General features: G+C 32.3%; 1 protein-coding gene across 5 annotated transcripts in view; it reads left to right on the forward strand.

Moving 5' to 3' along the window:
- Window positions 1-19430, forward strand: part of PlexA (plexin A) — a 263457-nt gene that overhangs the window by 3514 nt on the left and 240513 nt on the right. The window lies entirely within an intron of this gene.

Below are 19430 nucleotides of genomic sequence, written 5' to 3' on the forward strand. Positions count from 1 at the left end.
TTTAATTTATAATATTGTTATAACTTGCCTTGTTCGTCAAAATAAATGATTAAAATTAGTTTTTTAATTTCTTAAGTCAGGTGAATTAATCCTATGTACAAACTGTACAAATATATGTATAATCTGAGTAAGTACCTAAACTTTTCTCTGTGATATATATTATATTATACAATTTTTGCCAAAGTGTCTAAATCCTTGACTTATTTATTTCTGGTGCGGATGAAAATTTTAAATCTGAAATATATTTGTATAAGTGTAATGTTACTAATTTTAAACAACAAGTTGAAGCTATTATTTGATATGTATTTACCGAATTTAGCTGTAAGGCTAAAGAGATACAAATCAAAGATTTGATATATATTGGGAGGGATTAATTTATCTATTTATAAAATTCTCCATATAGAGAAATCTCATGAATTCTTCTATAGTTTTTGCTGTCGAACATTTTACTGGCACGGTAAACGCGAATTTATCATTGTAATATATGCAAATTGTGTCAGATTCCTTTTCCTGTCTTCACGCAAATGAAGTGTTTTCTAGTCTTCAGGGTTAACCCTTTCGTGCTCATAGAATGAAATATACTCTTCCTACTTATCTTGTCGTAAGCCATGTTCAACGTATGATACTTATCGCAGAGCTCCTTAAGATGTATGTACATAATTTCGCAAATTTATTTCAGTTATAGCTTTTAAAAATACAAATACAGCTTTTCAAAATGTTTAGAATGTTATATTATTAATCTATTTCGAAAAGAGCATTATAATTAATACCAAAAATATTTTATGTACATACATTCATTTGATTATTAAATAATAATTCTCAAATTAAGTAAATAAATAATCATATAGTAAATCTTTATAGTCACATATAGATGATAATGTATTATTAAATTATTATTAATTTTTCAATGATAATTTTTAATAATACATTTATTTTCATGTATAATTGCTATAAGTTTTTTTACAAATTTGTATAAAAAATTAGCTGCCGCATAGCTAAATTTTAACTGTCTATATATTACAATTTAAAATTTAGTTAGCATGACTAAATTTTAGCTGTGGTGACTAGTATTTTTTAGCCTGTATGAAGTTAGCCCCCCATTTTTCGAATTTTAAAATTTTAAAGGTTGTTCCAGGTTGTTCTAGACTTGTTCTAAATTGTTCCAAAAGATCAAATTTAAAAAATAAAAATTTTCGCGAAAAATGGAAAAAAACGATTTTTTGACCTGGCCCCCCATTTTTCGAAAATCGAACTTTTAAAGGTTGTTCCAGATTGTTCTAGTTGTTCTAAACATTGTTCCAAAGTGATAATTCCCTAAACAAAATATTTCACGAGATATAATAAAAAAATAGTTTCGTGCGCTAAAACAGTATTTTTACGTTTTCGGCTATAGTTATTATCTCTTAAACACCAAACTGTATATTTTAGCTAAAAACGAACAGAACAACCTGGAACAACTCTCAATTTTGCTAGAACATAATTTTAAAGAGTACTTTACTCTTGGAAATAAACATATTTTTGTTGTTTTTTCGTGTTTTTCGACCGATAACGACATGACAGCGATCCCAAACTATAGAACAATTACGTACTGGCATGGAACAACTTGGAACAACTCTCAGTTTTGCTAGAACATTATTTTAAAGGGTACTTTACTCTTGGAAATAAACACATTTTTTTTGTTTTTTCATCTTTTTTGCCCGCTAAAGTCGCGATAGCGGTCCCAAACTATAGAACAATTACGTACTGGCATAGAACAACTTGGAACAACTCTCAGTTTTGCTGGAACATTATTTTAAAGAGTACTTTACTCTTGGAAATAAACACATTTTTTTTGTTTTTTCATCTTTTTCGCTCGCTAAAGTCGCGATAGCGGTCCCAAACTATAGAACAATTACGTACTGGCATAGAACAACTAGGAACAACTCTCAATTTTGCTAGAACATAATTTTAAAGAGTACTTTACTCTTGGAAATAAACACATTTTTCTTGTTTTTTGTGTTTTTCGACCGATAACGACGTGACAGCGATCCCAAACTATAGAACAATTACGTACTGGCATAGAACAACTTGGAACAACTCTCAGTTTTGCTAGAACATTATTTTAAAGGGTACTTTACTCTTAGAAATAAACACATTTTTTTTGTTTTTTCATTTTTTTTGCCCGCTAAAGTCGCGATAGCGGTCCCAAACTATAGAACAATTACGTACTGGCATAGAACAACTTGGAACAACTCTCAATTTTGCTAGAACATAATTTTAAAGAGTACTTTACTCTTGGAAATAAACACATTTTTCTTGTTTTTTTGTGTTTTTCGACCGATAACGACGTGACAGCGATATCAAACTATAGAACAATTACGTACTGACATAGAACAACTTGGAACAACTCTCAGTTTTGCTAGAACATTATTTTAAAGGGTACTTTACTCTTGGAAATAAACACATTTTTTTTGTTTTTTCATCTTTTTTGCCCGCCTAAGTCGCGATAGCGGTCCCAAACTATAGAACAATTACGTACTGGCATAGAACAACTTGGAACAACTCTCAATTTTGCTAGAACATAATTTTAAAGAGTACTTTACTTTTGGAAATAAACACATTTTTCTTGTTTTTTTGTGTTTTTCGACCGATAACGTCGCGACAGCGGTCCCAAACTATAGAACAATTACGTACTGGCATAGAACAACTTGGAACAACTCTCAGTTTTGCTGGAACATTATTTTAAAGAGTACTTTACTCTTGGAAATAAACACATTTTTTTGTTTTTTCATCTTTTTTGCCCGCTAAAGTCGCGATAGCGGTCCCAAACTATAGAACAATTACGTACTGGCATAGAACAACTTGGAACAACTCTCAGTTTTGCTGGAACATTATTTTAAAGAGTACTTTACTCTTGGAAATAAACACATTTTTTTTGTTTTTTCATCTTTTTTGCTCGCTAAAGTCGCGATAGCGGTCCCAAACTATAGAACAATTACGTACTGGCATAGAACAACTTGGAACAACTCTCAATTTTGCTAGAACATAATTTTAAAGAGTACTTTACTCTTGGAAATAAACACATTTTTCTTGTTTTTTGTGTTTTTCGACCGATAACGACGTGACAGCGATCCCAAACTATAGAACAATTACGTACTGGCATAGAACAACTTGGAACAACTCTCAGTTTTGCTAGAACATTATTTTAAAGTGTACTTTACTCTTAGAAATAAACACATTTTTTTTGTTTTTTCATCTTTTTTGCCCGCTAAAGTCGCGATAGCGGTCCCAAACTATAGAACAATTACGTACTGGCATAGAACAACTTGGAACAACTCTCAATTTTGCTAGAACATAATTTTAAAGAGTACTTTACTCTTGGAAATAAACACATTTTTCTTGTTTTTTTGTGTTTTTCGACCGATAACGTCGCGACAGCGGTCCCAAACTATAGAACAATTACGTACTGGCATAGAACAACTTGGAACAACTCTCAGTTTTGCTAGAACATTATTTTAAAGGGTACTTTACTCTTAGAAATAAACACATTTTTTTTGTTTTTTTATCTTTTTTGCTCGCTAAAGTCGCGATAGCGGTCCCAAACTATAGACAATTACGTATTGGCATAGAACAACTTGGAACAACTCTCAGTTTTGCTAGAACATAATTTTAAAGGGTACTTTACTCTTGGAAATAAACACATTTTTTTTGTTTTTTCATCTTTTTTGCTCGCTAAAGTCGCGATAGCGGTCCCAAACTATAGAACAATTACGTACTGGCATAGAACAACTTGGAACAACTCTCAATTTTGCTAGAACATAATTTTAAAGAGTACTTTACTCTTGGAAATAAACATGTTCTAGTAAAATTGAGAGTTGTTCCAAGTTGTTCTATGCCAGTACGTAACTGTTCTATAGTTTACGATCGCTGTCGCGACTTTAGCGGGCAAAAAAGATGAAAAAACAAAAAAAATGTGTTTATTTCTAAGAGTAAAGTACCCTTTAAAATAATGTTCTAGCAAAACTGAGAGTTGTTCCAAGTTGTTCTATGCCAGTACGTAATTGTTCTATAGTTTGGGATCGCTGTCACGTCGTTATCGGTCGAAAAACACAAAAAACAAGAAAAATGTGTTTATTTCCAAGAGTAAAGTACTCTTTAAAATTATGTTCTAGCAAAATTGAGAGTTGTTCCAAGTTGTTCTATGCCAGTACGTAATTGTTCTATAGTTTAGGACCGCTATCGCGATTTTAGCGAGCAAAAAAGATGAAAAAACAAAAAAAATGTGTTTATTTCCAAGAGTAAAGTACTCTTTAAAATAATGTTCCAGCAAAACTGAGAGTTGTTCCAAGTTGTTCTATGCCAGTACGTAATTGTTCTATAGTTTGGGACCGGTATCGCGACTTTAGCGGGCAAAAAAGATGAAAAAACAAAAAAATGTGTTTATTTCCAAGAGTAAAGTACTCTTTAAAATAATGTTCCAGCAAAACTGAGAGTTGTTCCAAGTTGTTCTATGCCAGTACGTAATTGTTCTATAGTTTGGGACCGCTGTCGCGACGTTATCGGTCGAAAAACACAAAAAAACAAGAAAAATGTGTTTATTTCCAAGAGTAAAGTACTCTTTAAAATTATGTTCTAGCAAAATTGAGAGTTGTTCCTAGTTGTTCTATGCCAGTACGTAATTGTTCTATAGTTTGGGACCGCTATCGCGACTTTAGCGAGCGAAAAAGATGAAAAAACAAAAAAAATGTGTTTATTTCCAAGAGTAAAGTACTCTTTAAAATAATGTTCCAGCAAAACTGAGAGTTGTTCCAAGTTGTTCTATGCCAGTACGTAATTGTTCTATAGTTTGGGACCGCTATCGCGACTTTAGCGGGCAAAAAAGATGAAAAAACAAAAAAAATGTGTTTATTTCCAAGAGTAAAGTACCCTTTAAAATAATGTTCTAGCAAAACTGAGAGTTGTTCCAAGTTGTTCTATGCCAGTACGTAATTGTTCTATAGTTTGGGATCGCTGTCATGTCGTTATCGGTCGAAAAACACGAAAAAACAACAAAAATATGTTTATTTCCAAGAGTAAAGTACTCTTTAAAATTATGTTCTAGCAAAATTGAGAGTTGTTCCAGGTTGTTCTGTTCGTTTTTAGCTAAAATATACAGTTTGGTGTTTAAGAGATAATAACTATAGCCGAAAACGTAAAAATACTGTTTTAGCGCACGAAACTATTTTTTTATTATATCTCGTGAAATATTTTGTTTAGGGAATTATCACTTTGGAACAATGTTTAGAACAACTAGAACAATCTGGAACAACCTTTAAAAGTTCGATTTTCGAAAAATGGGGGGCCAGGTCAAAAAATCGTTTTTTTTCCATTTTTCGCGAAAATTTTTATTTTTTAAATTTGATCTTTTGGAACAATTTAGAACAAGTCTAGAACAACCTGGAACAACCTTTAAAATTTTAAAATTCGAAAAATGGGGGGCTAACTTCATACAGGCTATTTTTTAGCTATAGTTTAACGGAGAATGCTACAGCTAAAAAATATTAGTTAACTAAAATTTAGGCAAACTGATAACTAAATTTCATACGCAATATAGGGACAGCTAAAATCTAGCAAATAAAACATTGAATAATAATCGAAAAGTATCACTCGGGAGGGCATCAAAGAATTGTTTAATAATTCTTTCAAATAATATCTTTTAATTTTCATTAATATCTTAATTTTGCACACTAAAATTCTATTTAGCACTTTACACTTTACCTCTTAAATAATCCATAATAATGTTTATGCTCTCTTGATTGTTTTCAAATAGATATTTCTTAAAAATAATTGTTTATGTGTATATGTGAAAAAAATAGTTGATACTGAATAATTTTTACTTCAATTTCTTGAAATTAGTTTCCTATAATGAATAATGCAGAGCACAGTATCATGAAAAAAACATTTTATTCGCGCATATTTGTGCATGACACTTCATCGTGCTTTTATTGAAACTTAGATGCTTATTTTATGTCACTTTCGGACCGAAGAACAGGACATGTAATCTATTACGCGATTGTACGTACGATTTAACGCCATGCTGTACATTGTAAGTCGATGATGCTGATGATGTACTCTCATTAAGATAAACCGAATAAGTATATAAATTACGAAAAGTATAAAATTATGTGCGATGTATAACGTCACTTTTACGCACCATTTTCCCGCGCAATTCAGCACCTCGATAATGATATTACGCTTAATGAAGTGCCCTAGCCAGTAATTTACTGTAATTCACTTGTATTCAATTCGTTATATGCAATCGTACTACGCAGATTTATATCGTATAATAGCAGTATCGTTCACGTAATTATTCTCATACTTTATTCAAGAAGTACGACACGTATTTTACTTTTTATTATTTTGCGTGCAATCAATAACGTCAAAGATGATTTTACTGCGTGTATTTTGTACTAATGAATAAGAAATAATATTTAAGTAACATAACACACATGCACATTATTAACAGTATTATTAAAATAATATTAATAGCAATAAATTAATAATTTTATATGAATAAGGTAAAAAAATATATAGGTATGTTAAATGCAATCAAGAGACTAAACTACAAATATATTAAAGTAACGCGATGTAAGAACTATTTCTTTAGTCTTTAATTAATTTTCTTCTTAAATTAAATTCTTCTAAAATTAAATTTCTCTTGTTATCAATCAATATAGATACAATAAATATTTGTGTATCAAAGTACTCGTTCCTTATAGCAACAGTACTTTTTACATTCTTCTCAATATGAAATCCACAACTTAAATCCGCAATTATACAAGATATAACCATATACACATAGAGAATTTTCTCTTAGAATTTATGCTGAAAATCATAGTAATTATGGCCTGTATGAAGTTAGCCCCCCATTTTTCGAATTTAAAAATTTTAAAGGTTGTTCCAGGTTGTTCTAGACTTGTTCTAAATTGTTCCAAAAGATCAAATTTATAAAATAAAAATTTTCGCAAAAAATGGAAAAAAACGATTTTTTGACCTGGCCCCCCATTTTTCGAAAATCGAACTTTTAAAGGTTGTTCCAGATTGTTCTAGTTGTTCTAAACATTGTTCCAAAGTGATAATTCCCTAAACAAAATATTTCACGAGATATAATAAAAAAATAGTTTCGTGCGCTAAAACAGTATTTTTACGTTTTCGGCTATAGTTATTATCTCTTAAACACCAAACTGTATATTTTAGCTAAAAACGAACAGAACAACCTGGAACAACTCTCAATTTTGCTAGAACATAATTTTAAAGAGTACTTTACTCTTGGAAATAAACACATTTTTCTTGTTTTTTCGTGTTTTTTCCCCGCTAAAGTCGCGATAGCGGTCCCAAACTATAGAACAATTACGTACTGGCATAGAACAACTTGGAACAACTCTCAGTTTTGCTGGAACATTATTTTAAAGAGTACTTTACTCTTGGAAATAAACACATTTTTTTTGTTTTTTCATCTTTTTTGCTCGCTAAAGTCGCGATAGCGGTCCCAAACTATAGAACAATTACGTACTGGCATAGAACAACTTGGAACAACTCTCAATTTTGCTAGAACATAATTTTAAAGAGTACTTTACTCTTGGAAATAAACACATTTTTCTTGTTTTTTTGTGTTTTTCGACCGATAACGTCGCGACAGCGGTCCCAAACTATAGAACAATTACGTACTGGCATAGAACAACTTGGAACAACTCTCAGTTTTGCTGGAACATTATTTTAAAGAGTACTTTACTCTTGGAAATAAACACATTTATTTTGTTTTTTCATCTTTTTTGCTCGCTAAAGTCGCGATAGCGGTCCCAAACTATAGAACAATTACGTACTGGCATAGAACAACTTGGAACAACTCTCAATTTTGCTAGAACATAATTTTAAAGAGTACTTTACTCTTGGAAATAAACACATTTTTTTTGTTTTTTCATCTTTTTTGCTCGCTAAAGTCGCGATAGCGGTCCCAAACAGCCAGGTCAAAAAATCGTTTTTTTCCATTTTTCGCGAAAATTTTTATTTTTTAAATTTGATCTTTTGGAACAATTTAGAACAAGTCTAGAACAACCTGGAACAACCTTTAAAATTTTAAAATTCGAAAAATGGGGGGCTAACTTCATACAGGCGTAATTATGCGACAATATATTTTTCAATATTTTTAAAAAATATTTTCAAGACAATATTTTAAAACAAGTTTTTAATATTAAATATGTACAATAAATTTTACTATGTACATAATAAAATTAATCGAACATATTTTATATTTTATTAGATATTTTAATATTTTATAAAATAGATAATAGTGGACATTTTAATATTATATTGTGATAAATATTTAATCAGAGAAACTCATAAAATTCTTCCAATACCATATTGTCGCACGGCTACCCTGATTTTCAGGGTAAGTTCTCTGCGTGTACGTTATAAAAAAGCATTAGTAATTATTTGTACTAAACGGGGAGATACTTGGCATTGATGATAATTAGTCTCCCTTGCGAAATTGAAGCAGAGCTTTTTCCGGGCTTCGTTTATATTTGAATAGACGAATGGTGCCGGGAACGCAAACGACGTGTTCGACTTCGGAGCGCGCGTTCTAATGAACTTCATCTAGATAGTGCGAGCACGAGCGCTCGATTCTTTTTCGCCTCGTCACGCGATCGATCGTCCGTTCCCTCGCGTTCGACATTTAATAATCGGGAGCCGCACTAGGAAATCATTCGGTACTTTCGATGCGGGAGGTCCGCGACTCCGCTTAACTCGTCCACGTCCGCGATGATGAAATATCGTATATTATCACCGCGTTTCCATCGCCGTGCTCTTCAATAAACTTCCTCTCGCACCGCGGGAATCTGCGGGATGAGAGTAAATCGAAAAAGAATCGCTGCTTTCGAAAAAATCATTTGAATATCGTCTTTTGCAGTAGGTGTCGAGATACAGGTCGTATAAAAAATATGCTTATATTATTTTTCTTACATATTCTTTACCGAAGTTTAGAATGAATATTTGGCTTATCCGCTAATTCTTATAAATTAAGCTTTGAGGAAAAAATCGACTCCAAGAAGTAATCAAAGAATCCTGGGAAAATCTATAGTCCATTGTCAGTAGAGATGTAACACTTCCTGTGTGCATATTATTTTTCTTACATATTCTTTACCGAAGTTTAGAATGAATATTTGGCTTATCCGCTAATTCTTATAAATTAAGCTTTGAGGAAAAAATCGACTTCAAGAAGTAATCAAAGAATCCTGGGAAAATCTATAGTCCATTGTCAGTAGAGATGTAACACTTCCTGTGTGCAGATACTTTTTTCTCGTATTCTCTGTACAGACTTGTGCTATTTTCGCACAGATTATTTGACCGTGTCTAGGAATTCTCTCTCGTATATATTTTTACCTTAAATTACTTTACAACAGCGCGATAAATTCGTGTGAATATAGAGATCCGTGAATTATCCAATCTCTTCTGGTCCTCTCGAGGAATGAATAAAAACAGAGCTGCTTCCTTTTTTTTCTCTTGTTTTCGCGTCTTCGTTTCGGCACTCTGGTTGAAGTTAATCGACGCCGCAAAAGAGTTTGCTGCCGACTACTGGCAACTTTAAAATACGGCCAGCTTTCGTGGCTCTGACCATTAACAGGCGGCGCGGTTAACCTCAAAAAGTCTACGGATCGGCCTTCCGCGGGTAATTTCACCGGTGTATGATGAGGAAGGGTTACAACGAGGTCGGCCGTTCGTTCTTTTTCTCTCGTACCTTTTCCGGTCCCCGACTCGAAAAAGAGCGATCTCCCAGCGTTATCGAGGAATAACGCCTTGCGATCGTCTTCTCTGTCTCAACATGGAGATTATTCCGAAATAATTAATGCGATTTTTTTTCCCGAAACTATGAATTGTCTGATGATAATAACAATAATATAAATTGCTACACTAAAAAAAATTTGGATGCAAATATTTAAATTGAATAAGTATGACATTATAAATCTAACTAAACGTATATTTGACTTAAATACTAATATATGTTCAATTAACAAAATAGTAATTTAAGTGGTTGAAAGATTCAGTCAAGTTGACAATTTTTTTCCAGGATATATTATTTTTATCATGTTATTTATTATTTCATCGAGATAATTTATGTGTCGTAGAAGAGTCTTGCAATTTATTTGCATCCAAATTTTGAGAAAACCATGATTTTGAAATATCAAATGACCATTAACTACTTTTGCGTAGAAGTTTATCATTATTTTTTCGTGACTACAAATCTGGCAAATATGCTTATTTCAACCAAACACTAAGTGAATCCCTTTTGAAATACGACCCGCTATAATCCGATTGCGCGAGAAAAAAATGTAACCAAGATTATTCGGACCTGGGAAAAGGGATACCTGAAATAACAGGCATGGAGGGGTTGCCGGATTACATCGTGTATTTGTTTAGAGGGGTCGATATGTTGGATTGTTTCTCGAACACGTTGGCACTCGAGTTTGTTTAATCCCTTCATCGGTAAAGACGTGTGTTAAACGTTTAGGATCAAAGGCTAGCACATCGTGACAACGGAAATATTTATACTTTAACACGGGGGATTTAAAATCCATATAATTTCAATAAATTAATTATTTACTTCCACTGCATTTTTATTCCTACAAATCATTATAAAGAATATTTTCTCGTACATACCTTGTTTGCTGGCAATTTTACCAGCACATTTACAATATAATCATAGTTGCAAGATTATAGCTATTTCTCCAAATTTAAAATGGAGATAAAAGAGAAATAAGTATGATCAATCAAAATTAATATTGGACGCTAGTGGTGAAAATAAACTTGGCAAAATTGATTTCGACGTAACTAGCAATTTTATTCAATACTTTCACGACGTTTCGACCATTTGGTTGTGGTCCTTATCAAGTGAGAATTCCATCAATTAAAATGAGATTAACGCAACATAAAACCGATCTTATTTAAAATTAATAGTTAAAAGAGGAACACGTCCCATCGTTGACGAAACATCATAGCGGTTTTATGTTGCGTTAATCTCATTTTAATTGATGGAATTCTCACTTGATAAGGACCACAACCAAATGGTCGAAACGTCGTGAAAGTATCGAATAAAATTGCTAGTTACGTCAAAATCAATTTTGCCAAGAAATAAGTATATTAAAAAACAATGTGTTGGATAACGATGTTTACTCCGGAAATTAGATTTAGAATGTAAAATAACATTTAGATAAATCATGCTAAAGATAGTGACAAGCTTAATTTATTGAAGACAAGCCTGTGAACCTCTGAAATCTAATTGATATATCGAAGGATGATTCTTTCGAAATTTCGCGATATTCTTACATCACTATAGCATTTGCTAATGCGGTTTGCCACTGCCGGGTTTCGAGCTTTACATCGTGCACGCCGCGCTTATTAATCGGCACGGTACCAACGTAAATCATCGACAAACGTAAATCAAGGGGGTAGAGACACGGCGAGGAGCAACGAGGAAATCACTCCGTTCCAAAGAAGAAGTCGCGAGATCCGAGTCGAGAGCTCAACCTGCTCACTCGCGAGTTCTTCTCTCATTATCAGCGAGACGCGGATACATATTTTACGAAAGTCCAGAGGTGAGCTCTCGCAGTCGTGACGAAGAGGTAGAGATCACCAGCAGACGAGGCGGAATTAAATGTAAGAAACAGGAAGAAAGAGAAAAGGAGAAAGAGAAGAAAAAAGAAAGAGAGAGAGAGAGAGTGGAATGATCACGGGCGGCGTTGGCGTCTCGCGGAAAAGGACGGAGATGAGGCAAACAGACAGGCGGATGGATTCGAAAGGACTGGCCGCGAGAGAGAAAGGAAACCGAGAAGAGGATCGCGAAGGTATAAGGCCTCGCGTCTTTGCCTCTCTTCCACCCATCACGTTGCCTGGTCGAGATGACTGAGGCCCCGTGGGACTGGCGAGCCACGAGTTTGTTCCTTCTCTCCTCTCTCACGGATACGAAAGCAAGAATCTAGGACTCGATGTGTATACATGTCTACACGTATATACACGGTGTCCCTTGGGTTTGCTCATCGCCTTTCCCCTTTAATACTATGCAGTATAACGAATTTAAAATTGAAACAAGGACCCATTTTTTTTTAATGCACCTTTCTTGAGACTCAAAAGTGTAATCGTACAAAAACAATAGAAGTTGAGAATATGCGTGATATAAATATAGTGATAAACTGCACAGAGAGAATTTTCTTCTAGAATTTATCCTGAAAATCATGAAGGGTAATTAATATCTATTTATTTAAAATAAGACATAAAATATGTTCCTTTAATTTTACTATGTATATTAATATTTCTTATTGTGGTAAATATTAATCAGAGAAACTCTTAAAAAATTCTTTCAATACTATATTGTCTCACGATTACCATGATTTTTAAGGTAAATTTTAAAGAGAATTCTCTCCGTGTAGAAGTTTTTACTTTAAGATCCATTATAAAGATAATTATTAAACAATCTTTTTTAATATTTATGATGGCAAAATAATTTTTTAGTCAGAAAAGTATTACATGAAATGCTGAAAAAATTTTTATTACAGAGCATTAATAATATTTTTAGAGCAAATAATAATTTACAGTAGCAATGCAGAATAATTCACACACATATATCTTTAAAGTTAATAGCAACATCTTTCAAATATTTTTTTAAAATGATTACGGTATATTTGTAAATAAATTTTGTTCCGAGCAATTCGAGAATTCGGCTGGCAAACCGCTGATAGCAAAAAATAATTTAGATTATTTTACAATTTTCTCTGATTTTTTTTTGAAATTACAAAATAATATACTTGTAGCTATAAAATATTTAATGGCTGCAGTTATAAAAGTCACGATGCGCGAGAAATAGAATCGCCGAGAGAAATCGATTTGCCGAAGAACGCGGAACCAAGAGCAGAGGCGTTAAACACCCAGAACACCCTGTATAGACTTGGGTTGTACTCGAGGAGAGGCTCCTCGTGCACGAGGCCATACCTCGCTCGTTTCTTCTCGTGCGCCACGTTTGCCATAAGGGCGCCATACCCGGTTGCATCATTACTGTGCGCGCGTTCGTCATACAGCTCGTTTCATCTGCGAGCAACGGAGAGATACATTTAGATTGTGCAGTATAAGAGAGAACTCTGCGAATATTTCTCTCTTTAATTCGATTGAATCGTTTATTTTAAAGCTTGATTCCAACAAAGTCGAAAATGAGTTTTTCTTATACAGGTAGAATCTTTCTATGCACAGAGAGAATTTTCTCTTAGAATTTACTCTGAAAATTATATGATAATCATAGGATAATATAGTATTGGAAGAATTTTATTAGAGTTTCTCTGATAATATTTACCGCAATAAAAAAATATTAATATCTACCATAATAAGATATTAAAAATGTTCGATTAATTAGTTTATGTACATACTAATATTTTTTTATTGTGGCATATTAATCAGAGAAACTCATAAAATTCTTCTAATACCATATTGTCTCAAGATTACCATTTTTCAAGATAAATTCTAAGAGAAAATTTTCTCCGTGTGTAAATTTATACTTATTGTTAGAAAAGGCTATATTCATCTTTATTATTTTCCATTTTGTGCTGCTGAAATGGTTGGCATTTGACTAAAATGAAATAATTTTATTAATATGGATGTTTTCTGAATAAGAATTTTAAAAATAAATATTTTAATTTAATTATATTTATTTATGTAGGTATACGTAATATTTAATATAACTATTCTTATTTATTTAGTACAATATATTAATATATAGGGAAGAGAATTTTTAACGGTTAAATGTTTATAAAAAAATTGTTAGTTTCATGTCGGATAATCGATTATCGATGCACAATGTATAAACAAAATCAAATTGAAGACTAAAACACGTTATATCTATTATTGTTGAATTTTGTTAATGAGACTTATAATATGTGTCACACATCTCTACAGGATTCTAATAAAAATTGTTGAAAAGATTCGAATATCATAATCTTTTTCTATTTCTGCTTGTACTTCTTTTATCTACATTTCTTCTCTCTTTTTCTCAAATCTAAACTTGTATCATTTTCATCCGATTATTTTCGAAACGTACTTGTTCTGTTCGTAAATTCTTTAAATTTGTCACTTAAAGTACTAAAAAAAAGGAGAAAGATACACAAACTGCTACTTTTTTAGATATTTACAAAATATTTTAAGCAATTATTAATAGCAACGAAAATTTTTTGTGTACGGTGTTAAAATTCCAGCGATCTTTATTGTCTCTTTTGCATAGGTAAAATTCGCATGCTCGAGTAGCTCGGCAGTCTTCAAGTATGAATTCTCGATTTAGCCGGATATAGTAGATAGAAAAATCGCCAGTCCAGCGGACTTTGCTCTTGGTCCGGAAACGTTTTGAATCGTTCTCCAATATATGACTCGTGCGTGTTTGGAATAAATCCCGATCCCGAATGCGAAGGACGCTACGCGTCAGGATTCAAAGTTTTCCTTAGATCGACGCCGTAATGATCAAACGATGTATGCCATCTTAATCGCGGATTGCGTTCACGTAGCCGCTTGTTCCTATATGCAGCTTGCTGATGCGCACGCGTTATCATCAGCCGCTGAAGTTATCTCGTGTCAAACGAGTAGGTCACGTATCCGATAAGACCGCAATGTACTCAGAATCATCTTCAAGCAACTCGAGTTGACGCAAGTTGAAACATCTGCCGCGGTCGAAATTTGTTTTGTCTTTATCTGGGTTTGTTTTTAATCTAACAATTAAGTCAGAGAAATATCCAAGTGGATATTTCGGCAATTAAAATTAAAATTGCAAAGAAATTATATAATTATAATTATTATATCGTATGTGGCACAAAAATATTATAGAGAGCTTAGCACTTTATACATTTATATACACGGAGAGAATTTTCTTTTAGAATATATCCTGAAAATCATGGTAATCACAGGACCATATAGTACTGGAAGGACAATAGTATTGGAAGAATTTTATAAGAGAACAATTTCTCTGATTAATATTTACCACAATAAACAATTTTAATATGTACACAAAATAAAATTAATCGAACATATTTTATATCTCATTGTGGTAGATATTAATATTTTTTATTGTGGTAAATATTAATCAGAAATAGAAATCCTTCCTTTAAAAAAGACATGTTAACTGGATAAATTTAATTTTAATCGAAGTATGAGTACTCTATTCCACGATGCTGGTTGGTTGTCTCGAAGTTTGCTCCGCAGCTTGAATCTTGAACAACCAAGTCGTTTGACAGTTTTACAGTTTATGATACAGTTAAACTTAATATTATTTTAATTTACTGAGTTCCTATTATGCACATAATTTTATGTTTGTATCATCGAATTTCTATTATGTACGTATATAATTTTAATTCACCGAATTACTATTATGTGCATAATTTTAATTTGTTGAATTTCTATTATGCACATAATTTTAAAAATTTGCCGTACTTCGTCGTTGCTTGAATGCTGCCTTATTAAAAATTAAAATATTTTCTGGGAGGGAATTGCTGTAGTGACTTCTCTTTTTTTCAATTAACTAATATTAAAAATTAATATTAGGAAAAATAAAACTAACCTGAGGAAAAACAATACTAATATTAGGAAAAATAATACTAATATATTATGAAAATAATATATTAGTACACGTAGCGCGCGCTTTCGTTGTTCTATAGTCTTATAAAATCTCTAAAAATATTAATCTTATAAAATTCTTCTAGAGAGTACCATATATTGTCCCACAATTACCATGAATTTTAGGATACATTTTAAAAGTAAGTTCTCTTCGTGTATAACATTCAAAAAAAATTAAGAAAAGAATCCGCTTTTTTACGTCACAGACATTTCTAAAGAATCAATTGCTCAGATAGTTCGCGAAAAATAAAAAATAAAAACGAAAAGGAGATATAAGTAGCATATATATATATATATATATACCGGATACAAATAATATATGCTACATTTGCGACAAATATAAATTTTATTCACCAGACTGCGTGCATGCGCGACGACACGACGAAATTCAACGACACCGAATTCCAGGCGCTCCTGGTGCCGTCGGAAAATGTACCACACATTCGAATTCCGATTACCTTCCCGCGTAATACAGCGGAAGTCAATATTGGCGTGCTCTCCGAAGGAGTTACCGCGACGGCGGAGTTTAAAGGACGTCGCTCGGCTCGCTTTCTCGAAGACCGGCGGCCGTCGACGGGTTTCTCGTGTACAGCAGGACGAGAGGCTGTCATTGTGATTTCGCGAGCGAATTCATCGAATATCTCGGAATTCGGCCCCGAGCGGCATGTCCTTATATCCTCTCTCGGATGGCTCTCGGTATTTCTATACGAACGCTTACTATACCTCTTTCTACCTTCCTTCCTCTAGCCTCTCGTATACTCTTCCCTTTCTCTCTCTTCTACCTCCTTTTTCATCGTACTCGTTTTCTCATTGTCAGTGTCCGTCTCTTTGTCTCTTATCTCTCTTCTGTTCTTTCTCCCGGGGCCTCTGTTCGCCCGTAGCTCTCTCATGGAACTTCTCTCGTGTTGTCTCCTCTTCTCTCGTATCTTTTTCGCTTCTGCTACACGTTCTCACTCCCTTGCTTCTCTCTCTCTCTTTCTCTTTGCAGAGAAATTCTCTTCTTCTCCTGTCTTTCAAGTCGCCTCGAGCTTTCCAAACTTTACTATCTTTTCGTGTTTGAAAGACGAAAGGAGAAGAGAGCTAGTATCTCCCTCTTTTCTTCTTGCAATCTTTCTTCGTCTTGTTAGATCTTTTAGTATTCCATTCATTTTTTATATCGTGTGACATATGCATTTGTGTTTCGTGGATTGATAAGCACAGACTGACTTGTATTACTTTATTCCTATATTATTCTTGGTATTTGTTTTGTCATTTTGTTTTTTATTGTTTTATACAATCTGTCAAATCGATTATTTCTTGAGCTGCATTTTGTATTTGGATATTTGTTTTATAAATTATATTTATGCGCGTGTGTACAAAAATATAGTAAATGTGAGAATAAACATAGCTCTTCGTTTCGTCGTTCTATTTTTCGTATTCTTCTCCTATGACTTATACTTTATACATTATTAACGCATTATTCAACGTACACCTGGTTCTGATTCATTCATTCAATCAATAATGCATTGCAGTTTTAAAATACTCATGTTTACTTGTCAATATATATTTCACATTCATTTATCACATCGCAAATATTTTTTCGAGAAAATTCTAAAATATTTTTAATAATATTCCTCTGTAATTTTTCCTGCTTCACTTTTCCTGGTTTTTTTTTTTTTTTTTTTTTTTTCAAATATAATTTATTTATTATACAGGGTGTGCCTATTTTAGGAGATTATTCTCTGTCGAAAATTAAGGGGGTTTCGAAAATTTAAAAAATGGAACGAAAAATATCCTCCAAGTTTCATTTTTTAATTTGTATGAAATTTGAGAAAAAAAATAAAAACTTAATTTTTACCTCCCTCTTTAAAAAAGTGTAACTCCTCAGGGAGGAATATAGAATATTTATATGAGAAACCTCTCTTAATGTTCGACAAAGAATCACCTCCTAAAATTTTTCACACTTATTTAAATACAATTTGTACATACAAGATACTTCTTAGAAAATTGTAGAAATGTTAAAACGCCAACAATCATTTTTTTTTTCTATATTACATCTTTATTTATTTGTGTATCTTTTCTTTCTTTTTACTTTTACTATATACTTTTTCGACTTCTTGATTCGACTCTTCTCAGACTGTCTTATTCCTCTATGTACAATTCTAAAAATCCTTGTCTTTTTACTCTCCTCGCTTTGTTCAATATCTTTCGTCGTCGTTGACGTAGTGGCGAACTTCTTTCCTTAATTTTCTACGAAGAACGCGCCTCCGCGATTAAGACAAAGTACATACAACGGACCTATCGAGCCATGCAGACCGTGCGCCGCTGACTTCTTTGTCGTATTCGCGTCGGAGAAGTGCATTTAAGGTCCCTAACGACGAAACTTTTGATAATTGGATGTAATGCTTACTTTTTATGAGGGAATTTCTATGCCGAAACTACGCCAGTAATATCGCCCGGCCCCAGACTCGAGCCGAATCTTTTCGAATTAATATTGCAAGGAAAAGAGATTTATGTTTTGCGCTTATTAATTGTACCCGACAGGAAAATAAGCTATATAATTTTATATAATCGTCAGGTGCAATAAGTATTTATACAAAAACAAATGTAGCATTGCATTTACTTTGATAAAGATTGCAGGACTAATGAACCTAAAAAATAAATCACTGAATTTTGTACGCAATCAGTATTAAAGTAAAAATTAGGATATTACTCGAGTGAGATATTATTTAATTAGTTAAAAATATCAGTTTTTTGATTAATACATTGGTTAATACATGCCAAATTATTTTTAAACTGGTTAATTTTAAGAAAAAATCAATTGGAGCAATTTAAATTTTTTTGCATAAATATGAAATTTATTTGACACATTTTTACGAAGATATCCAAAGTAAAAAATTAAAGTTATACATATAACGTATTACGATTTTAAAGGTCTGCATAGATCACTTTTAATGTTTATGCTGAATTAATAAAAATTAAAAAAAGCAAATGGAGTGTAAACGATGTTTCCATAAAATAATCATTTGAATCGAAGGAAGTTGAGCCATCCTCTACCACCCATTCACTTTGGAAGATCATCCGGTATGAATCATTCAAAGTGAAACATGTAAACAGAGTTTCAACCTAAGTGATTCGTGAAAGTACATTAGAAGGCTTCGTTTCGCGCGTGGTTATAGAGGTTAGATTTATATAGATGATGCTGTGAAATGAATTATGATTCTGTTATTATACAAATGGATATTGTATAGTCGGGGATTGTGATTTTCAAATGAAAGAAGCTTATCTACATCTCTCATTTCGATGTTTTAATCCTTTCACTATCGTTAAACATGTAATAGTGTTACTTTAAATGTCATTCAGTCATAAAATCATTCTTTAGATTCATAAATTAAAAATAATTTTGATTAATATTAAAACAATACAATTTTCTCTTAGAATTTACCTTGAAAATCATAGTAATCGTGAGATAATATGGTGTTGGAAGAACTTTATAAGAGTTTTTCTGATTAATATTTATCATAATAAAACATATTAATATGTATATAATCAAATTAATCAAACATTTTATATATTATTATTGTAGTAAATATTAATACTTTTATTGTCGTGTAAGCATTAATCAGAAAAGTTCTTATATAAAATTCTTCCAATACCACATTGTCCTACGATTATCATGATTTTCAAGATAAATTCTAAAAGAAAATTCTCTCTGTGTACATGTATATAAATTATTATGTATTAAGATTGTCATATCCCAATATGTGTAATTTCAGGACTATTAATGAACAAAAAAA

The sequence above is a fragment of the Nylanderia fulva genome, unplaced genomic scaffold (genome assembly GCF_048542155.1).
Source record: "Nylanderia fulva isolate GAGA-0341 unplaced genomic scaffold, ASM4854215v1 Scaffold19, whole genome shotgun sequence".
Taxonomy (NCBI): Eukaryota; Metazoa; Arthropoda; class Insecta; order Hymenoptera; family Formicidae; genus Nylanderia; species Nylanderia fulva.